Below are 19,465 nucleotides of genomic sequence, written 5' to 3' on the forward strand. Positions count from 1 at the left end.
TATTTACAACAGCCTCAGACATGACAGAACCAGGGCTGGACAGAACCAACAGTTGCTGAGCCAGGGAGGGCTCTTCACATGCATGAGTTCATTGACTTTGCATCACTCCCTTCCTCAAATCACCCCGCTAAGAGCCCTGGAGGAGCTCACCCTCGCAAAAGAGGAAGGGGACCCTTGCATTTATGTGCAGATTTTTACCAGTGTAACTCACCTGTGCCTAGAGCTCTGCATGCCAGTAGACACAGTATCTCATTTTCACAGTAATTGTGTGTTTGTTGTGAAAACGCATTATTAGTGAATGAAACCAGCTCAGAGATGTCAAGGGAGAGCTCAGAGTCACACAGCAGTGAGTGACAGGTGGATCTCCTTCTACGGTGATTGTTTTTTCCCTACATCTCTCTACCTCTCTGTTGTATGATAAAAGTACTGGAAGCACTGTCCAGTTTGAGGCGAGACAAACCCTTCTGGTTAGATGTTAGGCACACCTGACATGTGTCCTGCCTGCTCCTCCCCCTCACTTAATAATAACCCTTAAGCCCCAGGGGGGAAAAAATCCCTTCTCTCCTCTAACCCCATTTCTTTCACTGTAAACGAGATCAACAGCCTCTAGTCCAGGGGTCATGAACTTATTCTGTCACGGGCTAAAGAGTAAATATTTTAGTCTCTGTGGCAACTACTCAACTCTGACCTTGAAGCCTGTGAAAGTTGATCATACAGAAGTGGGTTATTTTTGTCATACCCAACTAAAATACAGTGAGAAGTCAGGGGCAAAAAAACACTCAGAGCACATAGCATTGCTCCACATGTGAAATTCTTCGCAAGCCTGGCTGCTGAAACTGCCTGCTGTAACCTGAGACCAGCTGTAGTTAACAGCTGCTGAAACCTGCTGTGACTCTAAGGCTAATTTTACCTGCTATAGTCCCTCATTAGTCAGGACTTGCCAGTTCCCCAAAATTTTACTTTTGCCAATGAATTTTCTAGAAGAACATTTCTCCTTTTCTATGAAACCTCCAATCTTCTCTTTGTCGTTTGGACATATAGAAGACCACCCAGTCTGTGTGTATGCTTAGAATTTCAATTCTTGCTTCCCAAATAAAATGTTTTAAACTTAGGGATATTTGACTTGGACAAGCCTGAAAGCTGTCATATAGACAATATTTAACCGAATGATCATGATTGCATTCTAATAAAATTTTATTTATGGACACTGCAATTTGAATTTTATATAATTTTCATGTCACATAATATTGCTCTTTTGATTTCCCCTTCAATCTTTTTTTTTTTTTTTTTTTTTTTGACAGAGTCTCACTCTGTGGCCCAGGCTGGAATGCAGTGGTGTGATCTTGGCTCACTGCAACCTCCCTCTCCTGGGTTCAAGAGATTCTCATGCCTCAGCCTCCCGAGTAGCTGGGACTACAGTCGTCCGCCACCACACCCGGCTAATTTTTGTATTTTTAGTAGAGGCGGGGTTTCATCATGTTGGCCAGGCTGGTGTGGAACTGCCATCAGGTGATACACCGCCTCGGCCTCCCCAAGTGTTGGGATTACAGACCTGAGCCACCGCGCCTGGCCTTTCCCTTTCAACCATTTAAAGATGTGAAAAGCATTCTCGGCTCATCTGGGTGTGTACAACATCAAGCCGCAGACAGGATTTAGCCAGCTAGTCATAGTCTTCAATTCTCTCCCTAGTCAATGAGGTTTCTACGAGGACCTAAGTGTCAGGCGCGCCGGCGTGGAGAAAGCACTTTTAGGGGTGCATCGCAGCCCCGCAGGCCCGCTGGCTGTCCGGTTGTTGCGCAGGGTCCCGCTGTGACCGACCCGCTGCTGGCACCCAGTGCCTCCCCGCAGCACCTTGCAGCACCGGCCCCACCTCGACTCCCAGGGCTCACTCACCCAGGGCCCTGGCGCACAGCAGGGCGCAGAGAGCGAGCCTCATTCTCCGTGGCTGGCGCGCGTCACCCACCCCACTCTCGCGCCTCGTCCGGCTTTACCCCACCGGAGCAAGCAGCGCCTCCTGGGAAAGGTTCGCCCACCAGGGCAGATAGCTCTCGCCACTCCTCGCACTCCTCCCGTGGGGCAGCCAGCGAGCAGCTTGTGCCCTCCCTGGGACCGGAGGGCTGCAAGATACGAGCCTCTCTCCCGCCCGCTGCCCAGCGCACTTCGGGGAACGGGGAAGCACCCCAGAACCTGAGCAGCTTCGGAAGGCACTAGTCTGGCCGCTTTACAACCCAGAGCGAGATCCGCGGGGGGTCCCAGGTGAGTTGCTATACGCAGATTTCTGACCCCCGGACCCTCATCTAGCCCAGCAGCTCCTAAACATCTCAAAAACACAAAAGCTTAGGGATTCGAGGGCTGTCCATAGGGTGAAAACTGTGGGCTCTTCCCCAGGAAAGCACGCGCTCTCATATACCCAACGTTTTGAACACAATTCTCAAGGATGCTCAGATTCTTCCTCCCAAAGGGGTCCATCGAGAGAATGGACCACTCCTGGGTCCTCTCGGAAACTCAACCCAAATGACACTGTCCCCAGCAGCCCTCTGCTCTAGGAGGCCAAGGTCAGGTGAAGCGCTGAACCCAAAGAGGGCGGCCTCTCCTCGCCCCTGCAGCCCAATCCTGCTCAAGTCTGTGACTTCCGCCTGGGGAAAATCTTAATTTAAATACAATTTTAAGAACTTTTAATTAAAGTATAATAAATATACATAGAACGTCACATGTTCTAAATAAATGTACGGCTTAATTATCATCAAATGAACACACCCACATAAGCAGCACCCACATCAAGAAACAAAACGTTAACAAAGCTGGCACAACCCCCTCCCACAAAGGTACCCATTATCTTGACTTCTAACACACAGACTAATTCTGCTGATTTTTGAGCTTTATGCAGACGGAATCATATCATACATACAATTCTGTGTTTGGCCTCTTTCACTGGAGATGCTATGTGTGAGATTCACCTATGTTGTGTATAGTTGCCCTTTATTCATTCTCAGCGTTGCACATTCTACATTGTGTATGCAGCACATTTTATCTTTCCTCCTGATCGTTGTAGTCTTCAGTTGGGCTCTTAAGGATAGTGCTGCTGCGAATATAATTTTAACTTTATTTTCTGTCTGTTGCTGGTATCTGAAAAAAACAATTGGTTTTTGTATATTGACCTTGAATCCAGTGATCTTGCTGAATTGTCTCAGTAGTTGGAATTGCTTCCTTCCTATGCGCATCCTTATATCTTATATGAATAACGTCAGTTTTGTTTTTTCCTTTCAGATCCTTAGGAATCTCTTTCCTCTTGACTTACTGCACTGGCTAGAACTCACATTACATTTTACTACATGTCTTTTCATGCACTTAGGGATGCATCACTGCAGGGTTTCCCCATACATCATGAAGCAGATGTATGTTCAGCTTTAATAGTTACTGCCAAACTATTAATACAATATTGAGTAGAAGGGTGATAGGGAAAGTTTTCAATAATTCTCCATTATGCAAAATTTTTGCTGGTGTTTTGTTTTGTTTTAAATATTATTAACCATATTAAGGAACTTTCCTTCCTTCCTGGGTTGCCTAAATCTTTTAAAAATCATGAACGGGTGTTGCATTTTGTCAAGTATTTTTTCTGCACCTAAGATACTCATATGATTCCCTTTTATGTTAATATGGTAAACTCCTCTTATTCTTTCTTCCCCTCCCCTCCCCTCCCCTCCCTTCCCCTTCCCTCCTCTTCCCTTCCCTTCTCTCTTGCTTGGGTCCTGCTCTATTGCCCAGGCTGGAGTGCAGCTGTGGGATCATAGTTCAGTGAAGGCTCCACCTCCTAGGCTCAAGTGATCCTCCCTCCTCAGCCTCCCAAGTAGCTGGGGCTACAGTGGTGCACCACCACGCTGGACTCCTTTAATTGATTTTTAAATGTTAAACTACTCTTACACTCCTGGAATAAACCCCACTTGGCTATTACGTATAACATTTTTTTACATATTGCTGAACTTGATTTTTTTTTTTTTTTAGGATTTTTTGCATTTGTGTTCGTGAGAGAAATCATTCTGCAGTTTATCTTAATGTCACTAAAAGTTTGGTTTCAAGGTTTTAATGGCTCATAAAATGAATTGGAATATGCTACTTCTTTTCTTATTCTCTGGAAGATACTGTGTAAGAATAGCGTTCTTTCTTTCTTAAATGTTTGGAAGGCCTCACCAGTGAAGCCACCTGTGTTTAGAGTTTTACTTGTGGAAAAGTTTTTGATAACAGACTGAGTGTCTTAAATAGCTAGAGAAATATCCAGGTTTTATGATCCTTCAAGTTTCAATATTGGTAAGTTTATTTTTTAAGAAATTTGTCCATTTTATCTAATTTTCAAATTTATTGATATAAAATCATTCATGATCTTATCCTTTGACATTCTTAGTACATGGTATTTAGTATTTTCATTGCTGATATTAGTGATTTATGTTTACTACTTTCCTTGATTAGTATTGCCAGGATTTTACCTATTTCATTAATCTTTTCAGAGAATCAACCTTGGCTTTGCTGTTTTTCTCTATTGTACATTCATTTATTATTTCATTGATTTCTGCTCTGTTGACTTTCTTTGAGTTTTGGCCTTTCTCTAGCTTCTTTCTTTCTTTCTTTCTTTCTTCTTCTCCTTCTCCTCTTTCTTTTTTTTTTTTCTTTTGACAGAGTCTCGCTCTATCGCTCAGGCTGGAGTGAAGTGGCATGATTGCAGCTCATTGTAACTCCACCTCCTGGGTTCAAGTGATTCTCCTGCTTCAGCCTCCTGAGTAGCTGGGATTATAGGCATTAGACACACAGCACCCAGCTAATTTTTTTTTTTTTTTTTAGTGGAGATGGAGTTTCACCATGTTGTTCAGGCCAGTCTCGAACTCCTGGCCTCAAGTGATCTGCCTGCCTTGGCCTCCCAAAGTGCTGAGACTACAGCTGTAAGCCACCATGCCTGGCCTCTGTTGCTTTTTTTTTTTTTTTCTTTTAAGGCAGTTAAGGTCATTGATTTTTCAGCCTCTCTTCTCCATTATGTGATAAAGGCTATAAATTTCCCTATAAGCATTCCTTTTCTTGATATATTATAACTTCATGGTTATTCAGTTCAAAATATATTCTAATTTTATTGTGATTTCTTATTCAACTCATGGTTTATTGAGAAATGTATTGCTTGATTATCCAGGTGGGCCAATATCATCACAAGCGTTCTTTAAATGTAGAAGCAGAGCCTCCAGAAAGGAACTCAGCTCTGCTGACATCTTGATTTAAGCCCAGTGAGACCCACTTCAGACTTCTGACGTCCAAAACTGTAAGATACTAAGTTTTGTTACAGTAGTAACAGGAAACTCATATACTTGATATATTTATTGGAGCCTCTTCAAGGTGTGGCATTATCTTTTTATCTCCCATTCCATGGAACTTCAAATTATGCCAAGTATCTTAAGGAGAAAACTGGCCCTTTGTCAAGCTTAGTTCTCTGCTCCTCCCTTCTCAATGGGATCTTGCCTCCACTTCTGTTTTTCCAGCCCTGAGACTGCCATCAGCTCGGCTGGTTTCTCTGTAAGCCAGCAGTGACCCTCTGCTCAGGCAAAGCCAGATTCCCCCTGGCCATGTGCCGAGTGGTTCATCTTTAACTGTCCTGGCTCTCCCTTCACTTATTCATACATTTGAAAGGAAATAGGGTCTATGAGGGCAGAGAACACTTTTTTCTTGTCCAATATTCTAATACAAGGTTGGAAAACAGTGTCTGCTATAATATTGGGCTCAAAAAATCAAACAGATCAATAAATGCACACAAATGTCTCAAAACTGGGTTAAGCAATCTCCTATGCAGGCCTACGGACAAAAACCAAATAAAGTCCAGAGGTGATCATTCCTTCTAAGGTTAATTATCCACCTAAAACTAACACAGCCTAAATCCAATAGCAGTGGATTTAGGGAAGTAGGGTCTTATGAGGGCAGAGATCACTTTTTCTTGCCCAATATTCTAACACAAGTTTGGAAAATAGTGTCTCACAAATAGCACTGACTGCTATAATAGCAAAGCTCCAAAATATTAATGGTTTAACACAATAGGAGTTGACTTCTTAGTCATATAAAGCCCATCTGGCAGCAATCGTGGTGATTTGTTAGGGTGGGAGTGGGTAGTTCACTTTCATAGGTCCATTCAGTTATTCAGAGATCCAGGATGAGAGAGGTTCTGCCAATTTCAATACGTGGCTTCCAAGATTGCTCTGTGTGTTGATATTCAAATGACAGAATAAGGAAGAGCGTGGAAGGTAGTGCAAGAAATTTCCTTCGATCAAGCTCAGATGTGACAAACATCACTTTACCTATACTCTATTGGCCATAACTCAGTCCCGTGACCCCACCAATTGTAAAGAGGATGGGAACTGTACTTCCTGACTAGGAAACTACTTCTCAGCAACAGCAAAACACTATGAAAGGGGAGCACATGTCTGGGGTCTTTTGTCTTAGTTTGAGCAGCCCCAGAAAACAGACTTTTAGACAAGACTTCCCAGATGTTTTATTTGACAAGTAAAGAAACACAGGCAAGAAAGTAGAGATGTGGCTGGGCACAGTGGCTCATGCCTGCAATCCCAGCACTTTGGGAGGCCTAGATAGGTGGATCGCCTGAGGTCAGGAGTTTGAGACCAGCCTGGCCAATACAGTGAAACCCCGTCTCTACTAAAAATACAAAAAATTCGCCAGGTGTGGTCGCAGGCACCTGTAATTCCACCTACTTGGGAGGTCAAGGCAAGAGAATCGCTTGAACCTGGGAGGTGGAGGTTGCAGTGAACTGAGATCGCGCCATTGCACTCCACCCTGGACAACAGAGCAAAACTCCGTCTTGGAAAAAGAAAAAAAAAAAAAAAGAAAGAAAATAGAGATGTGAGATAGGGAGAAAGGCATCCAAATAATGTGTTAACAAGTCAGTTGCCACTGTGGACACTGTGGCTTAATTCCCCTGAGGAAACTATGAGAGTCAGAGTGGATGTCCCATCCACGAGACATGCAAACAAGGGTTTTTGTGCACCAACTCCTGTCAGCCATCATTTGAGGGTTTTTTTTCCCTATGGGTCATAAATCCTCTAGCCCTCTGGCCTACTGTGCAGGTGGCAGAGCAGATTCCTGGTGCCAGAGAATGCCTTCATGCGATGAACACAGATGCTGGCAGCTGGAAGTTTCCTAATGTGCATGAGTGCTAAGGATGAGGGGGTATGGGTGGGACACTAAGGGTTTCTACATGGTCTCTGCCAGAATCCAGACAAGTTTTTGTCCCTCCCTGCCCAAGCACACATCTGCTACACAGCGGGGAATGGGGAGGCATAAACAGAATAACAACAATAAAACTCCCTTTCAGAAAAGGGAGGAGTGGAGACCCATAGCCATCATTGGTCAGTATCAATTTTGAAGTTGGGCAGGCACTAGGAGGCTCTCGATTGGGGGTTCTGATTAGATCAGATTCTGTTCTGTGACACAAGCTCCTTTGCTCACTGCTCTCCAGGATCCCTGGTACCTCCTTCTGGGAGGATCTTCATTTTCTATTACCCTCTCTATCCATATCTGAATATTGAGGAGTTTGTGCTCCTTGGGGCTGTATGACTTTTCACCTACTTGTGCTGCGAAAATTTGAGGATTAAATCAAAGTCTGAATACTCCAGGTTTCTGGTTGGGTTCAGAAAGCAATTATGTCAAAATGTTCATAACCTTCAGATCTATTTGGTTCCAGTCAGTTTCACATGGTAGTTGTCAATCTCACACATACAAAACAAGGTCAAGGGTAGGGCCTGATATCACCAGTGAACATACTTGAGATATTTTTAGATTTAGATGGTTTATTACTTCCATAGATAGCAACAGAGAAGAATAAGTGAAAGATGTCATCTCCCTGGGTCTGATGATTGCAATGTGAGTTGTAGGATACTCTATTACTAAGGAGTCAAATCTAGATGGCAGCTAGTGCTTTTATATTCTGCAGGCCTATCATGAGGGGAGTGGGGCAGAAAGCCCCATATCTCATCAAAACCTGTGAGGTGATGTGAAACTATGTCATGACAGCCTCTTAGGAGAGATAGAAAGGCGAGTGAGAGATGCCTTTCTAGTAGCTCCTTAGACACTTCCTTTAAGGATGACAAGGTGTTGTGCCAGGGCTCAGATAAGTTGCAATTCAAGCCTTTGCCTCTATTGATATGTGTAAGCTTATCAATAGAGGAAGCCATGGCAGAGCTGTTCTTCTACAGAAGTAGTCCCCTCCCTAGTTCTTTCCTGACATAATTTTCAAACCTGATTGCTATCTTTGGCCCCATACCTCTCTCTCTCTCTCAGTTGATGGTGCCTACCTAGCTTGGGTGAGAGGACCATATTCTTTAACTAGATCTTTTCCACATGGTTGGGTTGTAATGGACATTTGTTGCTCAAAACCTTTCTCAGGTTTATCTCTTACTTTTGGGACACAGATGAAGTCAGCTTTTCCAACCTTGCAAAATCTCACATACTTGGATTTTTTTTTTTTTTTTTTGAGTCAGAGTCTTGCTCTGTCACTCAGGCTAGAGTGCAATAGTGAGATCATAGCTCACTGTAACCTCAAACTCCTGGGCTCAAGCAATCCTCCCACCTCAGCCTCCTAGTACCTAGGACTACAGGTGTGTGTCCTCCACACTCAGTTAATTTAAAAAAAAAACAAAAAAAACCCAACTTTTTTTTAGAGACAAGATCTGGCTGTGTCGCCCAAGCTGGTCTTGAATTCTTGGCCTCAAGCAATTCTCCTGCCTCAGTCTTCCAAAGTGCTAGGATTACAGGTGTGAGCCACTGCATCCGGCCTGGATTTTTTTTTTTCTTTTTCTGAGACTGTGTCTCGCTCTGTTGCCCAGGTTGGAGTGCAGTGGCAAGATCTCAGCTCACTGCAAGCTCCACCTCCCGGGTTCACGCCATTCTCCCGCCTCAGCCTCCTGAGTAGCTGGGACTATAGGCGCCCACCACCACGCCTGGCTAATTTTTTATATTTTTAGTAGAGACGAGGTTTCACTGTGTTAGCCAGGATAGTCTCGATCTCCTGACCTCATGACCTGCCTGCCTCAGCCTCCCAAAATGCTGGGATTACAGGCATGAGCCACCATGCCCAGCCAGGCCTGAATTTTTAAATTCTCTTTATTTTTGTTTGCAAACAGGCCAATTCTCGGAGCTTGTCTTTTGCTTATCTAATTAAATGCAGCCAGTAGCAACCAACATAGAATAGAATGTGCTAATGACATTCTATTTTACCTCCTCTTTGCTAGAGCTCAGCAGACTTAGTAGGCCTATGTTCTATCTTCCAGGTTACTGAAGACAATAGTTTAAACAAATGTTTTGCTAATCAGACTATTTCTGTAGCGATAATATCATTTACTAATTTCACTTCTAAATTGTACATTCAAGACCAGGTGCGATGGCTCACACCTGTAATCTCAGCACTTTGGGAGGTCGAGGAGGGTGAATCACAAGATCAGGAGTTCAAGACCAGCCTGGCCAATATGATGAAACCCCATCTCTACTAAAAATACAAAAATTAGCCAGGCATGGTGGTGCACGCCTGTAGTCCCAGCCACTCAGGAGGCTGAGGCAGAAGAATCGCTTGAACCCAGGAGGTGGAGGTTGCAGTGAGCCGAGATCATGCCACTGCACTCCAACCTGGGTAACAGAGCGAGACTCCATCTCAAAACAAAAACAAAAACAAATCGTACATTCATTTATTTATACGTATTTATTCATTGACAGCATTGGAAACAAACATAAAACTCTATAACTCAAAAAACCTATTTTTAGTTTGGCTTTAATTTTGAGAAATATTACCTATGTAGTAAAATATAACAAGAAATATTCATATTCCCACCATCCATATTGTAAAAATAACCATTTAGTCATATTTGTTTCCTGTGTTTTCTTTCCCATTCTTTTTTTTTTTTTTTTTGAGATGCAGTTTTGCTCTTTTCGCCCAGGCTGGAGTGCAATGGTGCGATCTCGGCTCACCGCAACCTCCGCCTCCTGGGTTCAAGCAATTCTCCTATCTCGTCCTCCCGAGCACAGGCGCCTGCCACCATGCCTGGCTAATTATTTTTGTATTTTTAGTAGAGATGGGTTTCTTCATGTTGGTCAGGCTGGTCTCAAATTCCCGATCTCAGATGATCTGCCCACCTCAGCCTCCCAAAGTGCTGGGATTACAGGCGTGAGCCACCACTCCCGGCCTCCTTTTCAATTCTATAAACAGATAAAGTTGCCTGTAATCTCACCCCAAGCAGGGTCTGGAGAGACTGGCTCTATGTGACAGAAGTGCCAGAGAAACAGGGAACTGACCCTAAATGCCAGGAAAGTGAGGGGAAAGTTAATTCCCAACCCCAACTATATTTTTTTTTCTTTTTCTTTTCTTTTTTTTTTTTTGAGACAGGGTCTCACTCTGTTACCCCAGGCTGGAATGCAGTGGCATGATCATGACTCACCACAGCCTTGACCTACTAGGCTCAGGTGATCCTCCTACCTCAGCCTCCTGAGTAGCTGGGACTACAGACGCCTGCCACCACGTTCAGCTCATTTTTGTATTTTTTGTAGAGATGAGGTTTCACCATGTTGCCCAGGGTGTCTCAAAGCCTGGGGCTCAAGCAATCTGCCCACCTTGGCCTTCCAAAGTACTAGGATTACAGATGCGAGCCACAGCACTCGGTCCTCAGCTTCTTTTTTAAAAAAGTTTGTAAATATTAGAGATGGGGGGGTCTTGCTACATTGCCTAGGCTGGTCTCAAACTCTCAGCCTCAAGTGATCCTCCAGCCTGGGCCTCGTAAAGTACTAGAATTACAGGCGAGAGATACCATGACCGGCAAATATGGAATGCTTCACAAATTTGCATGTCATCCTTGCACATGGGCAATGCTAATCTCTGTATCATTCCATTTTTTTTTTCAGTAAACATGCTGCTAAAGCAAGCACCGAAATCTCAGCTTCCGAGGGCATATCATAACCTTTCCCTGTTTTCACCAAAGTCTTCAGGGACCACAAACCCATATACAATTAGTTCCTTGTATCTGTGGGTTCCACATCTGAGGAGGTCAACCAACCGGGGATCAAAAATATTCAGAAAAAAATACAATTTTTGTTAAAATTTGCCATAGTAGAAAAAAATACAACAATAAAAAAAATTAAAAAAAAGTATAACAACCGTTTACATAGTATTTACATAGCATCAGATATTATAAGTAACCTAGTGATTATTTAAAGTACATGGGAGTGGCCAGGCGCAGTGGCTCATGCCTGTAATCCCAGCACTTTGGGAGGCTGAGTCAGGTGGATCACGAGGTCAGGAGTTCAAGACCAGCCCGGCCAACAAGGTGAAACCTGTCTCCACTAAAAATACAAAAATTAGCCGGGTGCAATGGCAGACGCCTGTAATCCCAGCTACTTGGGAGGCTGAGGCAGCAGAATCGCTTGAACCCCGGGGGTGGAGGTTGCAGTGAGCAGAGATTGTGCCACTGCACTCCAGCCTGGACAACAGACTGAGACTCCGTCTCAAAAAAAAAAAAAAAGTACATGGGAGTATGTGCATAGCATCTTCAGATTTTGTTATCTATAGGGGGCCTTGGAATCAATCCTCCGTCGATACTAACCATTTCACCCTTTCCTGAAGGACTGCTGTTCAAGCAAACTTTAATATGTATCAAAATCACCTGAAGGGCACAGATTGCTAGCCCTACCCCAAGTGCTCCTGACTTAGTAAGTCTGAAGTTGAACCCAAGAATGTTCATTCCCCCAAAATTCCCAGGAGATGCCGATGCTGCTGGTCCAGAGACTACACATCAGAACCACTGCTCTATCCATTTTCCAGGAGTAGGTACTAGAGACAGACCCTCTCTGCTTATCTGGAGACACAAGATGGGAGAACTTGCCCCCTAGTGGTGAACTCTTACTCTAAAGACAGGTCACTCCTCTGGTATCAAGTTCCGGCTGGCTAAAAGCTAAAGGGTTCATTTTCTTCATCTTCATTAGCAGCATCTATGAATCTCCTTCTCTTATGAGGTCTCTGCTTGGTCCAGAAATGCCAGGAATGGGCTCCCTCCCTGGTGTGGAACTTCACACAGAGATGGGCAGACAGCACGTGCCCAGGAGCAGTGTGGTGTGTCAGGAAAGGCACGGGCAAGTGACACAGTCCCTGAACTTCACTTTCCCCATCTCCACAACATGAGACAATGATACCCATCTATTATAGGGTTGCTGAAAAGAGTAAACGGGAATAATGTGAGCAGGAGTTCCATGTTAACTGTAAAGTGCCCTAGAAAAATTAATTATCATTACAGATTCAGGTCAGATTTGCACCTTAACAATTAACTGTGGTTTCTTTTTTTTTTTCCCCCACCTCTAGTGATTTTTTTTTGTTTTTAAGGCTTTCTTCACCCTTCCCCCAGCAATAGGCCTTTACCTTTGAGCCCCAATGTTAATTGATTCTGACTCATTTCTGGTAAAAAAAAAAAAAAAAAATTAATGGTGGAGCAAAGATGGCCAAATAGGAACAGCTCCAGTCTACAGCTCCCAGCGTGAGCGACACAGAAGACGGGTGATTTCTGCATTTCCATCTGAGGTACTGGGTTCATCCCATTAGGGAGTGCCAGACAGTGGGCGCAGGACAGTCGGCACAGGACAGTGGGTGAAGCACACTGTACGCGAGCCAAAGCAGGGCGAGGCATTGCCTCACTCGGGAAGCAGAAGGGGTCAGGGAGTTCCCTTTCCTAGTCAAAGAAAGGGGTGACAGACGGCACCTGGAAAATTGGGGCACTCCCACCCTAATACTATGCATTTCCGATGGGCTTAAAAAACGGCACACCAGGAGATTATATCCCGCATCTGGCTCAGAGGGACCTACGCCCACGGAGTCTAGCTGATTGCTAGCACAGCAGTCTGAGATTAAACTGCAAGGCGGCAGCAAGGCTGGGGGAGGCACGCCCACCATTGCCCAGGCTTGATTAGGTAAACAAAGCAGCCAGGAAGCTCGAACTGGGTGAAGCCCACCACAGCTCAAGGAGGCCTGCCTGCCTCTGTAGACTCCACCTCTAGGGGCAGGGCACAGACAAACAAAAAGACAGCAGGAAACTCTGCAGACTTAAATGTCCCTGTCTGACAGCTTTGAAGAGAGTAGTGGTTCTCCCAGCATGCGGCTGGAGATCTGAGAACAGGCAGACTGTCTCCTCAAGTGGGTCCCTGACCCCCAAGCAACCTAACCGGAAGGCACCCCCAAGTAGGGGCAGACTGACACCTCACACGGCCGGGTACTCCTCTGAGACAAAAATTCCAGAGGAACTATCAGACAGCTGAATTTGCGGTCTCACAAAAATCCGTTGTTCTGCAGCCACCACTGCTGACACCCAGGCAAACAGGGTCTGGAGTGGACCTCTAGCAAACTCCAACAGACCTGCAGCTGAGGGTCCTGTCTGTTAGAAGAAAAACTAGTAAGCAGAAAGGACACCCACACCAAAAACCCATCTGTACATCACCATCATCAAAGACCAAAAGTAGATAAAACCACAAAGATGAGGAAAAAACAGAGCAGAAAAACTGGAAACTCTAAAAAGCAGAGTGCCTCTCCTCCTCCAAAGGAACATAGTTCCTCACCGGCAACAGAACAAAGCTGGATGGAGAATGACTTTGACCAGTTGAGAGAAGAAGGCTTCAGACGATCAAACTACTCCGAGCTACGGGAGGAAATTCAAGCCAAAGGCAAAGAAGTTAAAAACTTTGAAAAAGAATTAGACGAATGTATAACTAGAATAACCAATACAGAGAAGTGCTTAAAGGAGCTGATGGAGCTGAAAGCCAAGGCTCGAGAACTACATGAAGAATGCAGAAGCCTCAGGAGCCAATGCGATCATCTGGAAGAAAGGGTATCAGCAATGGAAGATGAAATGAATGAAATGAAGCGAGAAGGGAAGTCTAGAGAAAAAACAATAAAAAGAAATGAACAAAGCCTCCAAGAAATATGGGACTATGTGAAAAAACCAAATCTACGTCTGATTGGTGTACCTGAAAGTGACGGGGAGAATGGAACCAAGCTGGAAAACACTCTGCAGGATGTTATCCAGGAGAACTTCCCCAATCTAGCAAGGCAGGCCAACATTCAGATTCAGGAAATACAGAGAACGCCACAAAGATACTCCTCAAGAAGAGCAACTCCAAGACACATAATTGTCAGATTCACCAAAGCTGAAATGAAGGAAAAAATGTTAAGAGCAGCCAGAGAGAAAGGTCGGGTTACCCACAAAGGGAAGCCCATCAGACTAACAGCGGATCTCTCGGCAGAAACTCTACAAACCAGAAGAGAATGGGGGCCAATATTCAACATTCTTAAAGAAAAGAATTTTCAACCCAGAATTTCATATCCAGCCAAACTAAGCTTCGTAAGTGAAGGAGAAATAAAATCCTTTACAGACAAGCAAATACTGAGAGATTTTGTCACCACCTGCCCTAAAAGGGCTCCTGCCCTAAAAGACCTCCTTTTAGGAAGCACTAAACATGGAAAGGAACGACCGGTACCAGCCACTGCAAAATCATGCCAAATTGTAAAGACCATCAAAGCTAGGAAGAAACTGCATCAACTAACGAGCAAAATAACCAACTAACATCATAATGACAGGATCAAATTCACACATAACAATATTACCTTTAAATGTAAATGGACTAAATGCTCCAATTAAAAGACACAGACTGCCAAACTGGATAAAGAGTCAAGACCCATCAGTGTGCTGTATTCAGGAGATCCATCTCACGTGCAGAGGCACACATAGACTCAAAATAAAAGGATGGAGGAAGATCTACCAAGCAAATGGAAAACAAAAAAAGGCAGGGGTTGCAATCCTAGTCTCTGATAAAACAGACTTTAAACCAACAAAGATCAAAAGGGACAAAGAAGGCCATTACATAATGGTAACGGGATCAATTCAACAAGAAGAGTTAACTATCCTAAATATATATGCACCCAATACGGAAGCACCTAGATTCATAAAGCAAGTCCTGAGTGACCTACAAAGAGACTTAGACTCCCACACAATAATAATGGGAGACTTTAACACCCCACTGTCAACATTAGACAGATCAATGAGACAGAAAGTTAAAAAGGATACCTAGGAATTGAACTCAGCCCTGCACCAAGTGGACCTAATAGACATCTACAGAACTCTCCACCCCAAATCAACAGAATATACATTTTTTTCAACACCACACCACACCTATTCCAAAATTGACCACATAGTTGGAAGTAAAGCTCTCCGCAGCACATGTAAAAGAACAGAAATTACAACAAACTGTCTCTCAGACCACAGTGCAATCAAACTAGAACTCAGGATTAAGAAACTCACTCAAAACTGCTCAACTACAGGGAAACTGAACAACCTGCTCCTGAATGACTACTGGGTACATAATGAAATGAAGGCAGAAATAAAGATGTTCTTTGAAACCAATGAGAACAAAGACACAACATACCAGAATCTCTGGGACACATTCAAAGCAGTGTGTAGAGGGAAATTTATAGCACTAAATGCCCACAAGAGAAAGCAGGAAAGATCCAAAATTGACACCCTAACATCACAATTAAAAGAACTAGAAAAGCAAGAGCAAACACATTCAAAAGCTAGCAGAAGGCAAGAAATAACTAAAATCAGAGCAGAACTGAAGGAAATAGAGACACAAAAAACCCTTCAAAAAATTAATGAATCCAGGAGCTGGTTTTTTGAAAAGATCAAGAAAATTGATAGACCACTAGCAAGACAAATAAAGAAGAAAAGAGAGAAGAATCAAATAGATGCAATAAAAAATGATAAAGGGGATATCACCACCAATCCCACAGAAATACAAACTACCATCAGAGAATACTATAAACACCTCTACACAAATAAACTAGAAAATCTAGAAGAAATGGATAAATTCCTCGACACATACACCCTCCCAAGACTAAACCAGGAAGAAGTTGAATCTCTGAATAGATCAATAACAGGCTCTGAAATTGTGGCAATAATCAATAGCTTACCAATCAAAAGGAGTCCAGGACCAGATGGATTCACAGCCGAATTCTACCAGAGGTACAAGGAGGAACTGGTACCATTCCTTCTGAAACTATTCCAATCAATAGAAAAAGAGGGAATCCTCCCTAACTCATTTCATGAAGCCAGCATCATCCTGATACCAAAGCCTGGCAAAGACACAACAAAAAAAGAGAATTTTAGACCAATATCCTTGATGAACATTGATGCAAAAATCCTCAATAAAATACTGGCAAACTGAATCCAGCAGCACTTCAAAAAGCTTATCCACCATGATCAAGTGGGCTTCATCCCTGGGATGCAAGGCTGGTTCAACATACGCAAATCAATAAATGTAATCCAGCATATAAACAGAACCAAAGACAAAAACCACATGATTATCTCAATAGATGCAGAAAAGGCCTTTCACAAAATTCAACAACCCTTCATGCTAAAAACTCTCAATAAATTAGGTATTGATGGGATGTATCTCAAAATAATAAGAGCTATCTATGACAAACCCACAGCCAATATCATACTGAATGGGCAAAAACTGGAAGCATTCCCTTTGAGAACTGGCACAAGACAGGGATGCCCTCTCTCACCACTCCTATTCAACATAGTGTTGGAAGTTCTGGCCAGGGCAATTAGGCAGGAGAAGGAAATAAAGGATATTCAATTAGGAAAAGAGGAAGTCAAACTGTCCCTGTTTGCAGATGACATGATTGTATATCTAGAAAACCCCACTGTCTCAGCCCAAAATCTCCTTAAGCTGATAAGCAACTTCAGCAAAGTCTCAGGATACAAAATCAATGTACAAAAATCACAAGCATTCTTATACACCAATAACAGACAAACAGAGAGCCAAATCATGAGTGAACTACCATTCACAATTGCTTCAAACAGAATCAAATACCTAGGAATCCAACTTACAAGGGACGTGAAGGACCTCTTCAAGGAGAACTACAAACCACTGCTCAATGAAATAAAAGACGATAGAAACAAATGGAGGAACATTCCATGCTCATGGGTTGGAAGAATCAATATTGTGAAAATGGCCATACTGCCCAAGGTAATTTATAGATTCAATGCCATCCCCATCAAGCTACCAATGACTTTCTTCACAGAATTGGAAAAAACTACTTTAAAGTTCATATGGAACCAAAAAAGAGCCCGCATCGCCAAGTCAATCCTAAGCCAAAAGAACAAAGCTGGAGGCATCACGCTACCTGACTTCAAACTATACTACAAGGCTACAGTAACCAAAACAGCATGGTACTGGTACCACAACAGAGACATAGATCAATGGAACAGAACAGAGCCCTCAGAAATGATGCCGCATATCTACAACTATCTGATCTTTGACAAACCTGACACAAACAAGCAATGGGGAAAGGATTCCCTGTTTAATAAATGGTGCTGGGAAAACTGGCTAGCCATATGTAGAAAGCTGAAACTGGATCCCTTCCTTACACCTTATACAAAAATTAATTCAAGATGGATTAAAGACTTACCTGTTAGACCTAAAACCATAAAAACCCTAGAAGAAAACCTAGGCATTACCATTCAGGACATAGGCATGGGCAAGGACTTCATGTCTAAAACACCAATAGCAGTGGCAACAAAAGCCAAAATTGACAAATGGGATCTAATTAAACTAAAGAGCTTCTGCACAGCAAAAGAAACTACCATCAGAGTGAACAGGCAACCTACAAAATGGGAGAAAATTTTCACAACCTACTCATCTGACAAAGGGCTAATATCCAGAATCTACAATGAACTCAAACAAATTTACAAGAAAAAAACAAACAACCCCATCAAAAAGTGGGCAAAGGACATGAACAGACACTTCTCAAAAGAAGACATTTATGCAGCCAAAAAACACATGCAAAAATGCTCATCATTGAGCACTGGCCATCAGAGAAATGCAAATCAAAACCACAATGAGATACCATCTCACACCAGTTAGAATGGCCATCATTAAAAAGTCAGGAAACAACAGGTGCTGGAGAGGATGTGGAGAAATAGGAACACTTTTACACTGTTGGTGGGACTGTAAACTAGTTCAACCATTGTGGAAGTCAGTGTGGCCATTCCTCAGGGATCTAGAACTAGAAATACCATTTGACCCAGCCATCCCATTACTGGGTATATACCCAAAGGACTGTAAATCATGCTGCTATAAAGACACATGCACACGTATGTTTATTGTGGTACTATTCACAATAGCAAAGACTTGGAACCAACCCAAATGTCCAACAACGATAGACTGGATTAAGAAAACGTGGCACCATATACACCATGGAATACTATGCAGCCATAAAAAATGATGAGTTCGTGTCCTTTGTAGGGACATGGATGAAACTGGAAAACATCATTCTCAGTAAACTATCACAAGGACAAAAAACCAAACACCGCATGTTCTCACTCATAGGTGGGAATTGAACAATGAGAACTCATGGACACAGGAAGGGGAACATCACATTCCGGGGACTGTTGTGGGGTGGGGGGGGGGGCGGGGACAGCATTAGGAGATATACCTAATGCTAAATGACGAGTTAATGGGTGCAGGAAATCAACATGGCACATGGATACATATGTAACAAACCTGCACATTGTGCACATGTACCCTAAAACCTAAAGTATAATTAAAAAAAAATAAATAAATAAAAAAGAACAAATAAAAAAAAAAAAGAATAATTTGTTAAAAAAAAAAAAAGAAAACGTGGCACATATACACCATGGAATACTATGCAGCCATAAAAAATGATGAGTTCATGTCCTTTGTAGGGACATGGATGAAACTGGAAATCATCATTCTCAGTAAACTATCGTAAGGACAAAAGACCAAGCACCGCATGTTCTCACTCATAGGTGGGAATTGAACAATGAGAACACGGGGACATGGGAAGGGGAACATCACACTCCAGGGACTGTTGTGGGGTGGGGGGAGGGGGGAGGGAAAAAAATTAATGATATCTATTAAAGCACAGTAAGACAGATTTTATTCAGGACCATCAGGATAGGTATAGCAACCATGGCAATAGGATTCTGAATTAGGAGAGAGAGAGTGGGCTCAACTCTAAATATAGAATGGGCAAGTGGGAATTTATAGCCAAGGAACAAAAGCTTGGGGTCACTGGATAAAAAATTACTAAGAAGGAACTTCAGGAGTAAAGGGGTTTCTTGCTGAAAATAGGTGAAGGTGATCAGACATCACCTTGGATTTAGAGGATGAGGAACCTGATCAGATATTGAGGGCAGAGGGTTCTAACTGGATTTTCCAAAGAAATGCACAGATAAACTTACGAGAAGGTTGAGGAGTCTGACTAAAGTTCGGCCAAGCAAAGAATCTTTGTCACCTTCCATCGGTGTATTCAAACACTGAAGATTCAAGCTGCTCATTACTATCTTTAGGCTCTAAAAAGAAAAGAAAAACAAAAACA

General features: G+C 43.0%; 1 non-coding gene across 1 annotated transcript; it reads right to left on the reverse strand.

Annotated features, from left to right (window-relative positions):
- Nucleotides 1–10,840: 10,840 nt before the first annotated feature.
- On the reverse strand, nucleotides 10,841–10,942 carry LOC116462152 (U6 spliceosomal RNA). The gene has a single exon (XR_004246252.1). It is a non-coding gene; the product is annotated as a U6 spliceosomal RNA (small nuclear RNA).
- Nucleotides 10,943–19,465: the final 8,523 nt, after the last annotated feature.

Source organism: Hylobates moloch, unplaced genomic scaffold (genome assembly GCF_009828535.3).
Source record: "Hylobates moloch isolate HMO894 unplaced genomic scaffold, HMol_V3 SCAFFOLD_22, whole genome shotgun sequence".
NCBI lineage: Eukaryota > Metazoa > Chordata > Mammalia > Primates > Hylobatidae > Hylobates > Hylobates moloch.